Genomic DNA, 6000 nt, shown 5'->3' with positions numbered 1-6000 from the left:
TCAGAGATGGATGACCTAAATGTTCACTTCATAGCGATCTTCTCTTTACTAATTTAAAATGTTCAAATAGTTTATATTTGTTTTTTTTACAGTTACAGGTGTTTTATTAATTCTTAAAAAAAAAGTTGTGTTTTTTTTTTTTTTAATTTAGAAGGAAATGGCAACCCACTCCAGTATTCTTGTCTGGGAAATCCCCTGGACAGAGGAGAGCCTGGCAGGTTACAGTCCATGGCACGGAGAAAATGTCGGACATGACTTAGTGACTAAACAACAAACAACATAGCTGATTTATAATATTATATAAGTTTCAGATGTATAGCACAGCAACTGAAACATATATGTATAAAATATACATATATATATACATATATATATATATATATATACACACACACACTTTTCTCAGATTCTTTTCCCTTACAGGTTATTATGTAATATTGAGTATAGTTCACTGTGTTATACAGAAGGTCCTTGTTGGTTATCTATTTATATTTATACATAGTATAAATAGTAGTGTGTATTCCAGCCCCTAATTTATCCTTCTTCCCACACCCAGAGTTTATATTGTTTTTGTAAATCAGTGGAATGTGTTGACCAACCACACCAATCAAGTTGAAGGCTAAAGTTTCCCAAAGTTTACAATTGCTTCTATTGATTACTTATATTACCTTACTCTGTTAGAGCAATGATTTTGATAATTTGAATAAGTACATACTTGAGAAGGTAATAGGAGATTCCTATAGAGGCTTTTGTTATATATCATTGCCGTTGTTCAGTTTCCGCTAAGTCATGTCTGACTCTTCAACCCCATGGACTGCAGCACTCCAGGCTTCCCTGTCCTTTACTATCTCCTGGGGTTTGCTCAGATTCATGTCCATTGAGTTGGTGATGTTATCCAACCATCTCAGTCGCTGTCAACCCCTTCTACTCCTGCCCTCAATCTTTCCCATCATGAGGATCTTTTCCAGTGAGTCATCTCTTCTCATCAGGTAGCCAAAGTATTGGAGCTTCAGCTTTAGCATCAGTCCTTCCAATGAATATTCAGAGTTGATTTCCTTTAGGTTTGATTCCAAGGGGACTCTAAGAGTCTTCTCCAGCACCACAGTTCAAAAGCATCAATTCTTCGGCACACAGCCTTCTTTATGGTCCAAGTCTCACATCTGTACATGAATCCTGGAAAGCCATAGCTTGGCCTATTCAGATTTTTGTCAGCAAAGTGATGCCTCCGCTTTTTAATATGCTGCCTAGGTTTATCATAGCTTTCCCCCCAAGGAGCAAGTGTCTCTTAATTTCATGGCTGCAAGTCACTGCCTGCAGTGATTCTGGAGCCCAAGAAAATAAAATTTGTCACTGCTTCTGCTTTTTCCCCTTCTATTTTTCCATGAAGTGAGGGGACCAGATGCCATGATCTTAGTTTTTTCAATGTTGAGATTTAAGCCAGCTTTTTCATTCTCTTCTTTTGCCCTCATCAAGAGGCTCTTTAGTTTCTTTTCAGTGTCTGCCATTAGAATGGTATATATCTGAGGTTCTTGATATTTCTCCCAGCAATCTTCATTTCATTTTTTGATTCATCCAGCCTAGCATTTCGCATGATGCACTCTGCACATGGGTTAAATAAGGAGGGCAACAATATACACCCTTGTGGTACTCCTTTCCCAATTTTGAACCAGTCAGTTGTTCCTTGTCTGGATTTAACTGCATACAGGCTTCTCAGGAGACAGGTGGTCTGTGTATCATTGCCCATGCCAAGTGGGCATTGCTTGAATCATCTCATGGTCAAATCCTATTTGGCTAGGGTCGCCTATCTTTCACTGATGCTTGGATAGCAGACTAATTTTCAAATTTTATCCTGGCTTATGTTCCTTATAGTAGTTTGAGTTAATTGCTATTTGATTTCTATTAAGAGCCTATTTCATATGGCAAGCTGAGCACTGCCTGGCCTGGAACGCAGCTGTTTCTTGGCATTTGTCTTTATATTAGTGAAATATCCACCTTTTATTTGGCTGCCCTTTGCCTCCATAGGGAGCTTAGATTCATTAGCCAAAGGATTTTATTATTGAAGGGAGATGAACCAGGCAACTGGCCTACAACCCTACTTCAGCTAACACTGCACCAGGGCATAGTATGAATAAGATCCATCAGATCTGAGGGCATGTAAAAAAAGAAAACAGACCCAAACCTAAGCTTTTGCTTTTCAAGAAGGCAAACACCTGGTGTCAGGAGCTGTGAAGGGTTAGCCTGCCACAGTTTCATGGGCATTGACAGAAGACATAAGACTCCTAGTTCTGAGGCAAAGGACTTGTTATTTGGAGCCCAGCAAGTAGCACAAACCTCATATACCTGTTGATTCCTCTTGCCCTCCCCTCCATCTTCCCTTTCCTAAAATCCACAGAACAATATGGAGCTGTTCAGATAGCTGACACACACAGAGAGGATCTGCCTCACAGCTAAAGACCACTAAGTTCAAGAGAGCCAGTCTTTGCCTGGTGGAAGACATTCTCTTTATTATACTGGGCAGGAAATAAACCCTCCCTTTGATTCAGTGGGGACGTGATCTGTGTCTATCAAGACCCGTGGTAATACAAACACCCTTGAAGAGATAGTCTGGAACAAAAACTTTTGGTGCCTCTGGCACAAAACTGCAGAAATGTGAGAGAACTGTGTATGGGGAATGATCTCCCAACACCTGGCAGCCCAAGTAAAGGCTAGAAATACAGAGCCAATCTATTTTTGGTTCAACCTAAGATTTTTCCAGTAGTCACATATGGATGTGAGAGTTGGACCATAAAGAAAACTGAGCACTGAAGAATTGATGCTTTTGAACTGTGGTGCTGGAGAAAACTCTTGAGAATCCCTTGGACTGCAAGGAGATCAAACTAGTAAATCCTAAACAAAATCAGTCCTGAATATTCATTGGAAGGACTGATGCTGAAGCTGAAACTCCATTACTTTGGCCATCCAATGCGAAGAACTGACTCCTTGGAAAAGACCCTGATGCTGGGAAAGATTGAAGGTGGATGACAGAGGATGAGATGGTTGGATGGCATCACCGACTCGATGGACATGAGTTTGAGCAAACTCCAGGAGATGGTGACGGACAAGGAAGCCTGGTGTGCTGCAGTCCATCGGGTCGCAAAGAGTCGGACATGACCAAGTAACTGAACTGAACTGAAGATGAATCATAGGAGATAAGCAAATAGTAAATGAGTGTCTGGTTGTGTATAATATACTTAACTTTTCTAACCTCATTTCAGTCCTCACTACCTCCTCCCCAGCTACTTGTGGTTTTCTGCCTTATTCTGTTACCACCCGCTTTCCACACATTCTGTTCCCTTGGCCTCTTTAACTTTACAGTAGTCCCCCCACCCCAATCCACAGTTTCACTATCTGTAGTTTCAGTTACTTGTGGTCAACCATAACCTGAAAATATTAAACAGAAAATTCCAGAAATAAGCAATGAATAATACATTTAAAAATGTGCACTGTTCTGAATAGCATGATGAAACCTCATGCTGTCTTGCTCCATCCTGCCTGGACATGAACCATCCATCCCTTTGTCCAGCGTATGCTGCCCAGTGGTCTCTTGGTAGCTGACTTAACTGACAGACCAACTATCTCAGTATCGCAGTGTTTATATTTAAATAACCCTTATTTAATAACGGCCCCAGAGCACAAGAAGTGCTTCCGTTAAGTGAAAAGGTGAAAGTTCTAGACTTAATAAGGAAAAGAAAAAAAAATCCTTTGCTGGGGTTGCTAAGATCTACAGTAAGATTGAATCTTCTATCTGTGAAATTGTGAAAAAGGAAAAAAATTGTGCTACCTTTGCTGTCACACCTCAAACTGTGAAAATTACAGCCACAGTATGTGATAAGTTGAAAAAGTATTAAATTTGTACAATAAGACGTTTTGAGAGAATCCACATTCACATAACTTTTATTACAGTATACTCTTATAATTGTTCTATTTTATTATTAGCTATTGTTAATCTCTTACTGTGCCTAATTTATAAATTAAACTTTATCATAAGTATGTACGTGTCAAGGAGGAAGAAAATTTACTCTGCCCTTCTAGGCTGTTCTGGATGGCCTAAGAACTGACATGAGATAGATTAGCAGGAGAAAAATCAAATAAAGTTTAATAGCATGTATACATGAGAGAGACCCAGGAAACTTCAGTAACTTTCCAGAATGGCTGAAACCCTTACCTTAAATACCATCTTCAGCTAAAGACTAAAGAGGATGTTGGGGGTAGTGGTTTGGGACTTCAACTGGGAGGAAGGCAATTCACATGAAGATGAGAAAAAGTGTCCTCTATCTAAATTCTTTTAGGCAGGTAGGACAAATGGACTTGAGTCCTCTGGAAATTGATTGTTTTCAGTTTGAATTAATCTATGTGTTGCAGGAAGGGGGACCCCTTTCAGGGCTGGGAAAGGGGCTCTTGTCTAACACTCAGAAATGAATTGTCCAAGGAGACACAGGTGCTGGCAAAGCAAGAGACGTTATTGGGAAAGGTCAGCCAGGCGGAGAGCAGGAGGGTGAGGGAACCCAGGAGAACTGCTCTGTGACGTGGCTCACAGTCTAAGGTTTTATGGTGACGGGATTAGTTTCCGGGTTGTCTCTGGCCAATCCTTCTGACTCAGGGAGCTTCCTGGCCACACATGCATTGCTTGACTGAGATGGATGCCAGCGAGGAGAATTCTAGGAGGTGGAAGGACACATGGCATCTCCTGTGACCTTTCCCGAACTCTCTTGATTGATGGTGACTTGTAGTTCCATGTTCCTTCCTAAGGCCTCCTGTTGTAAAATCACTCACATGAATGGTTATATGGTGCCTCGCCAGGGTGGACGGTTTCAGTTAGTGTGTTTCCCCTAACTCATGTGCCAAAGAGACATTTTGGGGTGGCAAATTTTGCTCCCCTGATATGTATAAGGAAGAGTGTATATATAAGCTTCTATGCTATCCTCGGGAGAAGGCAATGGCACCCTACTCCAGTACTGTTGCCCGGAAAATCCCGTGGACGGAGGAGCCTGGTAGGCTGCAGTCCATGGGGTTGCTAAGAGTCAGACACGACTGAGCGACTTCACTTTCACTTTTCACTTTCATGCATCGGAGAAGGAAATGGCAACCCACTCCAGTGTTCTTGCCTGGAGAATCCCATGGACGGAGAAGCCTGGTAGGCTACAGTCCATGGGGTCGCACAGAGTCCGACATGACTGAAGCGACTTAGCAGCAGCAGCAGCATGCTATCTTCAGTTTCAGTATCCAATGGGGTCTCGTAAATTGTCCTGTAGATAGGGGAACTACTGTAGTTTAAATACTACCTCCTTCAGGGACTTCCCTGGTGGTCCAGTGACTAAGACTCTGCACTTCCACTGTAGTGGGCTTTGATCCTTGGTCAAGGAACTAAGTTCTTGCATGCCACGCAGCCAATCAATAAATACCATCTTCATCTGGAAGCCTTCCCTTCCTCACCCACTTTCCTTTGTCAATGAAAAAATGTTTCCCGCCATAACAATAAACAAAAAATGTTGCAGCCATCAACCTGTCACATTACAGCTGCCCTTTGGTCAACCCTGAGGGAAAACCAGACAAAGACACTTACAACAGAAGAAAATTACAGGCCAATAGAGATGTAAAAATCCTAAACAAAATACTAGTAAACTGAGTCCAACAATAAAGAAGACCATGCACCATGATAAAGTTGGATTAATTCCAGGGTAACAAGAATGTTATAACATATGAAAATCAGTCACTGTGACACACCACATCAATAAAAGAAAAAAACCCACATGAAAAGACAAATGCTACATGATTTCCTTGAACTTAGTTTCAAAAGTATTTTCGTTACTTCTGTTGAAAAACACTGGGGCAATTTTACTAAGTAAAAACAAAACTCATTCGGCCGAGTGATTTGGTAAAAGACTGGCCTGTCACTCTTCCCTGAATTGGCTATTTTAATAGAGTTTGTCAGAATGAAAGTGAAAATATCGCATGAGCGCT

This window comes from Bubalus bubalis, chromosome 5 (assembly GCF_019923935.1).
Source record: "Bubalus bubalis isolate 160015118507 breed Murrah chromosome 5, NDDB_SH_1, whole genome shotgun sequence".
In the NCBI taxonomy this organism is placed as follows: Eukaryota; Metazoa; Chordata; class Mammalia; order Artiodactyla; family Bovidae; genus Bubalus; species Bubalus bubalis.
Note: the sequence above shows the minus strand (reverse complement) of the source record.